Below are 15,793 nucleotides of genomic sequence, written 5' to 3'. Positions count from 1 at the left end.
CTGAAACCATAGCCCGCAAACCCCCGTCCCTGCTACGCTGGCCTTTGGAGCTTTCAGTTTATTCAGGAAACTTCTTTGCTTTTGGTTTAGTCCAGTTGTGCTGACCTCACCTGTATTGTGGGTCGTCTTTCCCTTCACCTAAAATAGTTCTGGTCTACTATCTAATTAGTGAATACTCCTCTCCCTCCCTCCCTCAGCTCTCTTGTAACCATCAAAGAATATTTTCTTCTCTGTTTAAACTACTTCTTGAGTTCTTATAATAATGGTTAGAATGAGGCTTCTTTTTGCTAATAGCACAATACAGTGGCTCCTTTTAAATAAATCTATGTCATCCTAGTTTCAGTCTAGAAAAGTTTAGAAGTAAAGATTGCCAAAGTTTGTGTTCTTCAAACTAAATTTTGATTTAATTAATTAAGAAATGGGAAACAAGTTGAAGATAATGAAATTATTCATGGAAAAGATACAGGCAAAGCAAAAACACAAATGGAAAGGTGAGGAAAATATTGGAGTTTATATTACACACATGGAGAAAATTTCTTTAGGCTCCTATGATTTCTTAAAAATCAGTAGTAAAAAAACAACAGAAAAACCAAAAAACCAAACTCTTTGCCACCGAGTCTATTCCAATTCATAACAACACTGTAGGACACAGTAGAACTGCCCCATAGAATTTCCAAGCAATGGCTGGTGGATTTGAACAGCCAATCTTTTGGTTAACAGCTGTAGCTCTTAACCACTGTGCAGCCAGGGCTCCAAAAAGAACAAACCCATTTTAAAAACAGGAAAATATATTGAAAGAAATTAAAGTGTTTAATTTTGCTCATAATAAAGATGTCCAGAGTAAAACTATGAGGTAACCTGTTTCACCTCTAGGGATGGCAAGGAAGAACACTTTAGTCAGGATATTGAGTTGGCAAGTGTTTGGGGAAACAGGCAACGTCTCATATTTGCCTGTGAGAGTGTAAGTCAGTGCAATTATATATGAAAATGTTAAATGTACACATGCCTTTGATTCAGCAAGTCTACATCTAGGAATTTATGTTATAAATACATTCACCCAGTAGAAAATGGCATATGTTCTAGGATATCTGTTGCAGCATTGTTGTAGTGCCAGAAGCCTGAATTAACTCTAAAGTTCTTCTGTAGGTACTAGCAATATAAATCATGGGACTTACTTTTGAAGGGAGACTCTACAGATGATAAAATGAAAAGGGGATTGTACAAGTATGAGAAAATGTCCGAGATTTATCATAACATGAAAAATAAAAAGATGCAGAAAGTGTGTATAGTTGCTTCCACTGAATTCAGAAAATAATGAAGGTGAGCATATGCTGTTAGGTATCTCAGGGAAAATACACCATAAACTATCAGCTGTGGTTAACATTGGGGGTGGACCTTGGTAGCTGATCTGAGGAGTGGGAGGATAACTAATTTTACATTGTGTAGTTTGTGCATTTTACATTTTATACAGTATTAATTTATTACTGACTCCAAAAATAAATAGTTGCTAAAATTAAAACTGCAATAATAATACATGGAATGGGAGCATTTCTGTGACAGAATGAAAGTGTTTAGTGCTACTAGAAATAGGGTAAGTCAGCTCAACTAGAAGACTGCTCATGACAACAAGGATCTGGAGAACATGACACGAGCATACTAACTTCGTCTTCATTGTGGCCTTTCAGTAAGGCCTTGACAACCTAATGCCTAATAAATTTTCAGATATAAAATCTGGGATTTTCCTGGAGTGGCCTTTAAATTCAATCCCTTAAATTACAACATTGGTGAATTAAAAGCAGAATTTGTTTCCAGGGTCTACTTAACTGTTTAGGAATTTCTGTAGAGTGCTCTAGACTGTGCTGCAGCTAAAGGAGCTCCTTGTGACTCCACAAACTGGGCATGTTACCTCCTAACTCTGCGCCTTTTCACACAGTATACAGACATCTTAAAACAACTTTGCTTCCTCAACCTGTATCCTTTACTAATTTCTGTTCCTCCATACCAAAAACCAAACACGTTGCCATCCAGTCGATTCATAGTGACCCTAGAGGACAGTATAGAACTGCCCCATAGGCTTTCCAAGGAGTGGTTGGTGGATTTAAACTGTCAACTTTTTGGTTAGCAGCTGAGCTCTTAAACACTGCACCACCAACATTCTTCTCCATTCCTCCATAAGGAGTCCTCTTTCCTGACTTCCTAAGACTCAATATGGTGTCCCTCTGTGTTGCCATTGTGCTATGATGTCACTTCTACCATAGAAATTTGTATATAATTACAAAAATCGATATTATCTATTTAGAGCTGTCTTTACTTCCACCATTTGATCCCTTGGTCTTCTTCTTCCTCATCTTTTTAGCTCCTAGGACAGAGTCTATTGCACAAAAATCAGATGTTCAAAAAAATGGTTGAATAAACACATGAGATGCCATCTGATAACACCCCAATTTATAGTGCACTCATTACATTAGCTACTCTCTAGGATTTGAAATATAAAGGACACCGTTTTAGAAATTGTGCAGAAGGGACTCAGAGAAGCAGAAAGGACAGGCACTCTCCTCTGAACTTGGTGCCCTATTTTTTCTGAGGTACTGGACACACCATGTGCTCTGTGCTCCTCAACCTTCTTATCCACAAAAATCACTGAGGAACGAAGTCATTGCTTTTGTCCACAGGACAATCATCAAGGTTAAAATAATAAAGAATGTGAAAGAATCATGCATCTCTCATTTTCAGGGTGAGCTCAGGGTGCTTCTGCTAAAATAAAGCCGTGGTTTTTCTCTGAAGATCAATTTCTTACTAAAAATGATACCCTCAAACATGCAGAGTTGTGAAATCTGCACATTGTCCAAAGAGTCATCAGACAGCATCGTGGTGGTCAGTCTTCATTTCTTTCATTTCTCTCAATTGTAAAGGTACAACTCTGCATTTTTGAGGGTTTTGAGACAATGTTTAGTTCCCTCCTGGTTCCGTGCACCCCTCCCCCATCTCGGGGAAAAAAAAAAAAAAATTGGAGTGAGAAGTCCTACAGCTGAGCAGGATCACCCAGAGGAATGCACCTCCTATTGCACATCTAGATGGTATTGTGAAGGGGATGATGGACAGGAATAAGCTCTACTTCCCATTCACATCTCCCTATACACATGGCCAGTGATAGGAATATGAAATAATCAAGAAGGGGAAGTTGATGTGAAATTATAGCTGTTTAGATATCAAGAAAGGAGCCCTGGTGGTGCAATGTTAAGTGTTCAGGTGCTAACTGAAAGATTGGTGGTTCAAATCCACCAAGTGGATCTGCAGTGGAAAGGCCTGGCCTTCTGCTTTGTAAAGAAAACTGTCAAGAAAACTGAGTTCTACTTTGTCACACGGGATTGCTATGAGTCGGAATCCACTCGATGGCACCCAACAACAGCAGAGATCAAGAAGGCACCAGGAATGAGGTATAGAACAATACAAATGACTTCATTATCTATTTTGAAGTTCAATAATATGTTGTAATCTGTTGTAATAAATAAGGCTCCAAGTAAAAATCCTCTCACATAACTGAAAATAAATAATTATTAAATTTTTGAAAGAATAGATCTATTTCAAGCACTTTTTCAACAGATTTGGAGGACGGTAGCTTATCATCATTTCTTTCACATGGTATTTTGGTACAGTAAGACATCATCAGCTTTAGCCCTTTCTCCATTCCTTTCTCCATTTCCCAGATTTAGACCATAGCCTGCTTCGCTGGTGCTGCCTTTTCACCTGTTCTTGAGGAAACTCGTCAGTTTTGGGAGATGGGATAAGGCAGACAATTCCTTAAAAATTCAAAGAATGTAGACAGCCATGTCTTTAAGAATACCAAAAAGAACTTACGGAAGCAGGAGGGCTGACCAGACAGTGTCAGGTGGTCTCTTCAGTGTCTGGTTGGGGAGGTGCAGTGTAGAAATATAACCAGCACAGGAATATCTCACTACAGTTGGCTGATCCAGGTTCCAATACAAGCCATCTCTGAGATCCTGAAAGGACCCTAAAATTCTCAGGACTCAACTGCTTCTTCTAATTTATAGGGTATTGATTCAAAAGTTGAGTGGATTAATTCCGCAAAATATTCATAGTTTCAGAAAACATTGTTAGTTCACTTTGATCACTCTCTGCCCACACTTCCAGAATCTCTCCCCATATTCCCAAAGCTATAGGTCCATGGGTCAGGACCAGGGTCTCAAGATTTTTCCACATGCGAGTTAACCCTGTCAAAACCAACACTTGGAGAAGATCGTGATTGTGATATGTACTCCACTTTTCCACTTAACATTTGGTGTTAGCCTTGAACCTGTAGAGTTTCTGTTAAGGGATCTTACCTAATACCCTTGTAAAACTATGGGCATGACTTCTGCAAGTCATCTGCTCTCTCAAAGACAGGGAAACTGATCTAGAACCCCACTGAGGTTAAGCCCTGATTGCATTGGCTGGGCTCCTTGAAGCTCTTGACCTGCTTTGGATTCTGTTTCACGCTGTTCCTGACACCTGTAGGAGCTCTCTACAGTCTTACCCTTGGTCTTTTCCCTAAAGGTCAGTGATTCAAACCTGCCAGCGTCTCTGCAGAAGAAAGATGTGGCAGTCTCCTTCCATAAGGAGTTACAGCCTTGGGTACCCTATGGGGGAAGTTTTATTCTGTCCTATAGGGTCACTATGAGTCTGAATTGACTCTACAGCAGTATTTTTTTTCTTTTTTCTGGGGTTTGTGGGCAAGTTTGAAAGCCAAATATCGTTTGGCAGATGTCAGGTTCATTTGGTAACATTGCTAGTCCCTGGTGGTTTAAAACCAGGTTTGAGTTGCAATGAAAACGGCCTCATATAAATTCTGGCATTTATAAGTACATTGAATATAACAAGCAAGTAAGGACATATAAATAACATGTCTGAAGCCAGGAGGCTCCTGTCTATGAAGCAAAGGCTCACTTCCTGGTGGATGCATTTAGATGGTGTGGCAGGACCTCTGGCTTTGAAGGTTGATCAGGTGGCAAGATTCTATTTGGAGTGGGGAGAAGTGGGACAGCAGGTTCTAATCCTGGATAATTGCATGGGTGGATGAACTAACCGGCTTGTCATATTGTATGTCCTGTTCATACATGGGCATAGGGTCTTGTTTACATCTTCTAACAATCACATAATTTCAACACCACTTACTTCATTATTTCTATTAACCCTTATGCCAATTAGCAAACTATTGTTAATTGGTGCCCAGGTGGCACAGTGGTTAAAAACTTGACTGCTAACCAAAAGGTTGGCAGTTGGAATCCACCAGCCACTCCTTGGAAACCCTATAGTGTAGTTCTACTCTGTCCCATGAGTCTGTCGCTATGAGTCAGAATCAACTCGAAGGCAAAGGGTTTGAGTTTGTTAATTAAGAAAAAAATGCTACATGTGCTAAATCACCAACTCTTAAGGGGATATTTCCAGATTAGGGAAACCCTGGTGACAGAGTGGTTAAGAGTTTGGCTGCAAACCAAAGGGTCAGCAGTTTGAATCCACCGGGTGCTCCTTGGAAACCCTATGGGGCAGTTCTACTCTGTCGTGTGGTGTTGTTGTGAGTTGGAATTGACTGGATGGCTACAGGTTGTTTTTTTTTTTCTACCAGATTAGGACAATTCATATAGTAATTAACCCCATGGGTGTAAATCGGAGTCATTTTGTAATTACACACATCACACTGCTCAGTTGGAAATGTTTTAAATTACCACTTGGGTAAAAGAATAACTTGCCCCAGTTCCACCTGTCATTGTCATAAAGCATTGTTTCCTTCATTTCCCCACCAGGATAAAACACTTTTTTTTGGTCCCTGTAATTATATCCAAAAGGAGCCCTGGTGGTGGAGTATTAAGCACTTGGCTGCTAACTGAAAGGTCATCAGTTCAAACCCACCAGCTGCTCCATGGGAGAAAGATGTGGCAGTCAGGTTCCATAAAGATTTCCAGGTTTGGAAACCCTATGGGGCAGTTGTATCCTGTCCTGTATGGTCACTATGAGTAGGAATCAACTTGACAGCAATACGTTTTGGGTTTTTGAACTGTATCAGATGAGCCTGGTTTCTGTCCCAACCAAGGGGACCACTACAATCCCTCATTCCAAGCAGTCTGTCCTATCTAACCTGTGTTAATATAAATAAATCAGCTGTGCTCAAACACACACATGTGGCAGAGTTCATATGTAATCATTGCTTATTAAATACTTGTCTAACAAATAATATTTGTTAGACAAGTATTTAATAATAACCAATGAATTGCAATAGCTGATATCTAGTAGAAAATAATTCTTAAAATAAATGATTTTCTTTTTCACAAAAGGGAAATTACTTTATTATTGTGTTTTTCTTCGATTGTAAAATAATTCATAGTCATTGAAAAAATTTACAAAACACAGAAAAATATAAAACCAAAATATAATCTCTAGTCTCATCAATAAGCTAGAGATGTTAATTTTGGAGTATATATCCTTCTAGACTTTCATCTATTCATTATTGATTTTTATGTTTTTTTCATAAATAGAATCAGTTGTTACATACCATGAACTAAATTATTCTCAACCAACATGTCTAAATTTATCTACAGATAATAACTTTAATTCATCTGGAAAGAGGTTGGGAATGTACGGTAGCAAACGAAATTCTTTCATAATGTTGGCGAATTGAAGTCTAACCAACAAAGAAAATCTTCTCCATAACAATATAGAAAAGAAAGAACACTGTTTTATTATTGAATAAGTAGGATCAGGAACAGGCATACACATTCAAGCAGATACTATTCTTTTATACTACAGTATTTTTAGCCAGTATGTAACATGTTTCCTCAGTATCAATAGTATCCTGCTTTCCCATAAGAGAACCTGACAATATAATTTGCAGTTACATCCTCAACTTTTTGGACATTCCCCCATATAGTTCATCCTATGCTTACTTGAGAATTGAGGAAGCCATCTGTTTAGTTAATTGACTTTATCTAAAAGAACAATGAAACTTCTCCCATCTCCCTGACACACAAGCAGTTATAGCCTGGATAGATTTCTAGGTTAAGCTCCTAGGGTGTTAGGGAGCCTGCAGCTTTATTTTCCTGGGTGTCGACATTTCAAAATGGATGGAGCGTAGATCCCTGGAGACATCTCTGGACTATAAAGCTGGTAGTGATTTTATTTAGCCCTGGAGAGAGGTTTTTTTTTTTTTATTAAAACATTCAAAAGTTTAGACGGTGGGGCCAAGATGGCAGAATAGTCAGATGATTCCTGTCATCCCTCTTACAACAAAGACCAGGAAAAACAGGTAAATCAATTATATATGACAACCTAGGAACCCTAGTCATCAAAGACAAAGCTGAAGAATCAGACGGACAGGCTGGTGGAAAGAGAGACAGTTCAAAAGCAGTGTAGGAGTACAGATTGTGAGATTGCCAGAGCCCTGCTAGCTGAGACTGTGCAGCTCACACAGGCTGAGGCAAGTGCAACATCCAAAGAGGAGCTCCACCATATCAGGTGCAGCCAAGAAGCAGTGAATCTGCGTGCACCTCCAGAACCAAGTGGGAGCAACACCGGACCTGTGAAAGTTAAGTGCAAGCTTCTAACCTACCATGCAGGGGCAAATAACCCCTCCCCCCAGAGTTTCACAGTGTAGAAGCATTTCCTTTCCCTCACCTATCCCCCTCCCTGCTCTGCTGGGACACCAGTTCCACAGTATTCAACAACGCCATGCCCCCTAAGCCCGGCAACACAGGGCCATCCACTCGCACACCAGTCATGTGGCATTAAAAAACACCATACCCCCTAAGCCGAGAACTCAGGGCTGGTCCGGAGGCCCTGCCCCTTTGCCCACCCACTGGAGTAGGGGGTTCATGGACTTGTAGCACCCTTCATGCCTACCCAGGCCTGTGTGGGCCAATTCAACACGGCACACTCTCCTTAGCATAAAACAGCGGGGAAGACACCTGAAGCCCATTTTCAACTGCAGCAGCCATGGGTGAGCTACAGGTTCATGACATTTGACACTGCCTTGGCCCCTAAGCGGAAACCCTGGTGGCATAGTGGTTAAGTGCTATGGCTGCTAACCAAGAGGTCAGCAGTTTGAATCTGCCAGGTGTTCACTGGAAACTCTATGGTGCGGTTCTACTCTGTCCTATAGGGCCGCTATGAGTCAGAATCGACCCAACTGCACTGGGTTTGGTTTTGGTTTTTGGCCCATAAGCAGGGGTCTCACCCACCCCGACCAGGGTCTTGAGGGCTGGTGGTACCACCCACTCCATCTAGCCACCCATGACAGGGGTCTGAGAATTACTGTTGTCTCCCAGTCCCCCAAGACAACAGCATTGGGTGCTCAAGAACAATACCCCCGCTACATGCTCTAGGGCTTAGGGACACAACTATCACCTATATACCTGGGGCAGCCGTCAGCCCCTTGCTTGCTCACACACAGAGAGCCCTCCACTGCAGCCAGATACCTGTGCCTGTTCCAAACACCCCCACCCCACCCTGCTGGCCTAGGACCATAGGTGAGAATCTGCACCACACACTCAGTGACCAATGGCCTGGATACCTGTGCTGAACCCCTGCAAGAAAAGTGAACAGACTCCTGGGCTCACACACCTAGTAGCCACTCTGAGACAGGATGTGAGAGCCTCAAAGACCGCAACAACGAAAGCACCTCCCACACCCAGCCTACTTGAGGATATCAAAACAAAACTAAACTAAACAAAAAAAAGTCAGGACACACTAAAGAAACAAATGTAAAATAAATAAATATAATAACTTATTGATGCCTCACAGGCAATAGCAAATCACATAAAGAAGCAGGTCAAGATGGCTCCAGTAAGCGACCGAAATAAAGAGCCAAAACACCTTCCAGGGGAAGATAAGTCAATGGAACTACCTGAGAAAGAATTCAAAATACTAATATATGGACCTCTCCAAGAGATCAGGAAGGCGATCTGGCAAAACTCATATCAAGCCAAGCAACACACAGAAAAAGCAATAGAAAAGTTTAGAAAAATAACACAAGAACAAAACAACAGAATAAACCATAAACTCAAAACAATACTGAGACAGCAACTAGAAATCCAAATGATTAACAATAAAATTTCAGAATTAGACAACTCAATAGAAAGTCATAGGAGCAGAATTGAGACAATGGAAGTCAGAATTAATGAGATTGAAGATAAAGCCATTGACAACAATTTATTTGAGGAAAAATCAGAAAAAAGAATTTAAAAAAAAAAAAGAAGAAGGAGAAGAAAGCCTAAGAATTCTGTGGAATACTATCAAGAAGAAAAACCTATGAGTGACCAGAGTACCAGGATGGTGGGGGGTTGGGGGGGAGAGAACAGAATTGTTGAAGATTTGCTGGCAGAAAATTTCCCTGATATCATGAAAGACAAGACGATATCTATCCAAGAAGCATGATGAACCCCATACAGGGTAGACCGCACAAAAAAGTCACCAAGTTGTATCTTAATCAAACTTGCCAAAACCAAAGACAAAAATAGAATCTTGAGAATAGCTAGGGATAAATGAAAAGTCACCTACAAAGGAGAACCAATAAGACTAAGCTCTGACTGCACAGCAGAAACCATGTAGGTAAGAAGGCAATGGGGTGACATATACAAAGCCTTGAAGGAAAAAAAATTGCCAACCAGGATCATATATCCACCAATGTTGTCTCTCAAATATGGTGGCATAATTAAGTCATTTCCAAATAAGCAGAAGTAAAGGAGATCTGTAAAAAGAAACCAAAATTACAAGAAATATTAAAGGGAGTCCTCTGGCTAGAGAAACAATATCAGACAAAAATCCAAGAGTAGGATACAGAGGAAGTTAAGGCAATACCAAGAAATAAGATTGTTCAAACTTAGAAAAATACAGGTAAATTTTAAGATAACACAAAGGAAGCTAAAAAACCTACCCATCAATATAAAAAGAAGAAAAACATAAAGACTCAGCAAACACAAAATCAACAATATTGAAAAAGATGAAAAGGAAATACATAAAGAAAAAGAACTCAGTACAGAAAATTAAGTGGTACAAAGAAACTGTCAACACTGCACACGTGCAAAAAAATCAAAATGGCAGCAGTAAACTCATACCTATCAATAATTACACTGAATGTAAATGGCCTAAATACACCAGTAAAGAGACAGAGAGTGGCAGAATGGATTAAAAAAAAAACTGCCTATGTGCTATCTACAAGAGCGTATAGTATATATGTGTGTAAAGTGTCTTAGACACAAAGATATAAACAAACTAAAACTCAAAAACCCAGTAAAAAACTAAAGGATGGAAAAAATATATATCAAGAAAACAATAACCAAAAAGGTGCATGAGTGGCAACATTAATCTCTCACAAAATAGACTTTAAAGCAAATCTATGATAAAGGATGAGGAAGGACACTATACAACAATTAAAGGTCAATACACCAGGAGGACATAACCATAATAAACATGTTATTGTTGTTGTTAAGTGCCATCAAGTCAGTTCTGACTCATAGCAACTCCATGTACAACAGAAAGAAACACTGCTCAGTCCTGCACCATCCTCATAATCGTTGTCATGCTTGAGCCCACTGTTGCAGCCACTGTGTCAATGCATTTCGTTGATGGTTTTTCTCTTTTTCATTGACCCTCTACTTTACCAAGGATGATGTTCTTCTCTAGGGACTGATCCTTCCTGATAACATGTCCAAAGTATGTAAGACGGTCTCAACATTCTTGCTTCTAAAGAGCAGTTTGGTTGTACTTTTTCCAAGACAGATTTGTTCACATATAATAAATATATATGCACTCAATGATGGGGCACCAAAATACATTAAACAAGCTCTAATAGCACTGAAAAGAGAAACACAGGGATCCACAATAATAGCAGGAGACTTTAACACACCACTTTGGTGAAGGACAGGCCACCTGGAAAGAAACTAAATAAAGAAACGGAAGATCTAAATGCCACAATCAATCAACTCAACCTCAAAGACATATACAGAATACTCCGCCTGAGAGCAGCAAAGTATATTCTTTTCCAGTGCACATGGAACAATCTCCAGAATAGACCATGTTTTAGGCCACAAAGCAAGCCTTAACAAAATCCAAAACATTGAAATAATACAAGGCATCTTTTCTGATTATAATGCCATAAAAGTAGAAATCAATAACAGAGACAGCAAGAAAAAAAAAAAAAATCAAATACATGGAACCTGAACACCAACTTGAATAAAAACTCCTGGGTTATAGAAGAAAACAAGGACAGAATACAGAAATTCAAAGAATCAAATGAGAAAGGAAAACACATCAAAACCTTTGGGATGTAGCAAAAGCAGGGATTAGAAGTCAATTTATGGAAATAAATGCACACATTAAAAAAAGAAGAAAGGGCCAAAATCAGAACATTAAGTATAAAACTCAAACAAATAGAAAGAGAGCAGCAAAAGGGGCCCTCAGGCACCAGAAGAAAGGAAATAATAAAGATTAGAGCAGAAATAAATGAAATAGAAAAACAACAGAAATTGTCAACAACACCAAAAGATGGATCCTTGAAAAGATTCACAAAATCGACAAACCACTGCCCATACTGACAAAGGAAAACAGGAGAGGAAGCAAATAACCCTAATAAGAAACAAGATGGGTGAAACCACAACAGACCCAACTGAAAAAGGTTGTAACAGAATACTAGGAAATATTGTACTATAAAAATTTGAGAATTTAGAGGTAACGGACAAAGTTCTATAAACGTACTACCTGCTTAAACTAACAAAAACCGAGGTAGAAAAATTAAATAAACCCATAACAAAAGAAGAGATTGAAAAAGTAATAAAAAACTCCCACCACCCCCTCAAATAAAATTAAAAAAAGCACTGGCCCAGACAGCTTCACTGGAAAATTCTATCATTCTTTCAGAGACGAGTTAACACCAACACTACTAAAGGTATTTCAGAGCATTGAAAAGTAATGAATACTCCTGAATACATTCTACGAAGCCAGCAGAACCCTGATACCAAAGCCAGGCAACGACAGCATAAAAAACAAAATTATAGGCCAATATTCCCATGAACACAGATGCAAAAATCCTCAAATAATTAGAGACCAATATTCCTCAAGAACATAGATGCAAAAATCCTCAACAAAATTCTAGCCAATAGAATTCAACAGCATATTAAAAAAATAATATATCTTGACCAAGTGGGATTCATGCAGGGATGGTTCAACATTAGAAAATCAATCAACATAATCAATAACATAAATAAAACAAAAAAATCACATGATTTTATCAATCAATACAGAAAATGCATTTGATAAAGTCCAACATCCATTCGTGGTAAAAAAAAAAACTCTCAGCAAAATAGCAAGAGAAGGGAAATTCCTCCACATAATGAAGGACATTTATACAAAGGCAACATCCAGCATCATTCGAAATGGAGAAAGACTGAAAGCATTCCCCGTGAGAAATGGAACCAGACAAGGATGCCATTTATCACCACTTTTATTCAACATTGTACTGGAGGTTCTAGCCAGAGCAATAATGCAAGGAAAAGAAATAAAGGGCATCCAATTTGGTAAGGAAGAAGTAAAAGTATTCCAATTTGCAGACAATATGATCTTTTTAAAATAAATTTTTATTGTGCTTTAAGTGAGAGTTTACAAATCAAGTCAGTCTCTCACACAAAAACTTATATACACCTTGCTACATACTCCCAATTGCTCTCCTCCTAATGAGACAGCCTGCTCCCTCCCTCCACTCTCTCTTTTCATGTCCATTTCACCAGCTTCTAACCCCCTCTGCCCTCTCATCTTCCTTTCAGAAGGGAGATGCCAACATAGTCTCAAGTGTCCACCTGATCCAAGAAGCCCACTCCTCACCAGCAACCCTCTCCATACCATTGTCCAGTTCAATCCCTGTCTGAAGAGTTGGATTCGGGAATGGCTCCTATCCGGGGCCAGCAGAAGGTCTGGGAGCCATGATGACCACAGGGGTCCTTCTAGTCTCAGTCAGACCATTAAGTCTGGTCTTTTTAGGAAAATTTGGCATCTGCGTCCCACTGCTCTCCTGCTCCCTCAGAGGTTCTCTGTTGTGTTCCCTGTCAGGGCAGTCATCGGTTGTAGCTGGTCACCCTCTAGTTCTTCTGGTCTCAGGCAGATGTTCTCTGGTTTGTGTGGCCCTATCTGTCACTTGGGCTTGTAATTGCCTTGTGTCCTTGGTATTCTTCATTCTCCTTTGGTCCAGGTGGGTTGAGACCAATTGATGCATCTTAGATGGCCACTTGCTAGCATGTAAGACACCAGACGCCACTCTCCAAAGTGGGATGCAGAATGTTTTCTTGATAGGTTTTATTATGCCAATTGACTTAGATGTCCCCTGAAACCATGGTCCCCAAACCCCCATCCCTGCTACACTGGCCTTCGAAGCATTCAGTTTATTCAGGAAACTTCTTTGCTTTTGGTTTAGTCCAGTTGTGCTGGCCTCGCCTGTATTGTGTGTTGTCTTTCCCTTCACCTAAAGTAGTTCTTATCTACTATCTAAATAGTGAGTACCCCTCTCCCACTCTCCCTCCCCCCTCATAACCATCAAAGATTATTTTCTTCTCTGTTTAAACTATTTTTTGAGTTCTTATAATAGTAGTCTTATACAATATTTGTCCTTTTGCAACGGACAAATTTCACTCAGCATAATGCCTTCCAGATTCCTCCATGTTATGAAATGTTTCACAGATTCATCACTGGTCTTTATCAATGTGTAGTATTACATTGTGTGAATATACCATAACTTATTTATCCATGCCCCCATGTGTCTGTCAGTTTGTTGTACTGTGAGGGCTTGTGTGTTGCTGTGATGCTGGAAGCTATGCCACCGGTATTCAGATACCAGCAGGGTCACCCATGGAGGACAGGTTTCAGATGAGCTTCCAGACTAAGACAGACTAGGAAGAAGGACCTGGCAGTCTACTTCTGAAAAGCATTAGCCAGTGAAAACCTTATGAATAACAGAGGAACATCGTCTGATATAGTGCTGGAAGATGAGCCCCCCAGGGTGGAAGACACTCAAAAGATGACTGGAGAAGAGCTGCCTCCTCAAAGTAGAGTCGACCTTAATGACATGGATGGAGTAAAGCTTTTGGGACCTTCATTTGCTGATGTGGCACGACCCCAAATGAGAAGAAACAGCTGCAAACATCCATTAATAATCGGAACCTGGAATGTACGAAGTATGAATCTAGGAAAATTGGAAATAAAAAAAAAATGAAATGGAACGCATAAACTTCGATATCCGAGGCATTAGTGAGCTGAAATGGACTGGTATTGGCCATTTTGAATTGGAAAATCATATAGTCTACTACCCTGGGAATGACAACTCGAAGAGGAATGGTGTTGCATTCATTGTCAAAAAGAACGTTTCAAGATCTATCCTGAAATACAATGCTGTCAGTGATAGGATAATATCCATACGCCTACAAGGAAGACCAGTTAATACGACTATCATTCAAATTTATGCACCAACCGCTAGGGCCAAAGATGAAGAAATAGAAGATTTTTATCAGCTGCTGCAGTCTGAAATTGATCCAACATGCAATCAAGATGCATTTACAATTACTGGCGATTGGAACGTGAAAGTTGGAAACAAAGAAGAAGGATCAGTAGTTGGAAAATATGGCCTTGGTGATAGAAACAATGCCTGAGATCGAATGATAGAATTTTGCAAGACCAACGACTTCTTCATTGCAAATGCTTTCTTTCACCAACATAAACGGCGACTATACACGTGGACCTCGCCAGATGGAACACACAGAAATCAAATTGACTACATCTGTGGAAAGAGACGATGGAAAAGCTTAATATCATCGGTCAGAACAAGGCCAGGGGCCGCCTGTGGAACAGACCATCAATTGCTCATATGCAAGTTCGAGCTGAAACTGAAGAAAATCAGAGCAAGTCCATGAGGGCCAAAATATGACCTTGAGTATATCCCATCTGAATTTAGAGACCATCCAAAGAATAGATTTGGCGCATTGAACACCAGTGACCGAAGACCAGACAAGTTGTGGAAGGACATCATCCATGAAGAAAGCAAGAGGTCCCTGAAAAGACAGGAAAGAAAGAGAAGACGAAGATGGATGTCAGAGGAGACTCTGAAACTTGCTCTTGAGCGTCGAGCAGCTAAAGCAAAAGGAAGAATTGATGAAGTAAAAGAACTGAACAGAAGATTTCAAAGGGCCTCTCGAGAAGACCAAGTAAAGTATTATAATGACATATGCAAAGAGCTGGAGATGGAAAACCAAAAGGGAAGAACACACCTGGCATTTCTCAAGCTGAAAGAACTGAAGAAAAAAATCAAGCCTCGAGTTGCAATAGTGAAGGATTCCATGGGGAAAATATTAAATGATGCAGAGAGCATCAAAAGAAGATGGAAGGAATACTCAGAGTCATTATACCAAAAAGAATTAGTTGATAGTCAACCATTTAAAGAGGTGGCATATGATCAGGAACCGATGATACTGAAGGAAGAAGTCCAAGCTGCTCTGAAGGCATTGGCAAAAAACAAGGCTCCAGGAATTGATGGAATATCAGTTGAGGTGATTCATCAAACAGATGCAGTGCTGGAGGTGCTCACTCATCTATGCCAAGAAATATGGAAGACAGCTTCCTGGCCAACGTCAGAGAGATCCATATTTTTGCCTATTCCCAAGAAAGGAGATCCAACCGAATATGGAAATTATAGAACAATATCATTAATATCACACTCAAGCAAAATTCTGCTCAAGATCATTTAAAAACAGCTGCAGCAGTATATCAA

The sequence above is a fragment of the Loxodonta africana genome, chromosome 3, assembly GCF_030014295.1.
Source record: "Loxodonta africana isolate mLoxAfr1 chromosome 3, mLoxAfr1.hap2, whole genome shotgun sequence".
NCBI lineage: Eukaryota > Metazoa > Chordata > Mammalia > Proboscidea > Elephantidae > Loxodonta > Loxodonta africana.
Note: the sequence above shows the minus strand (reverse complement) of the source record.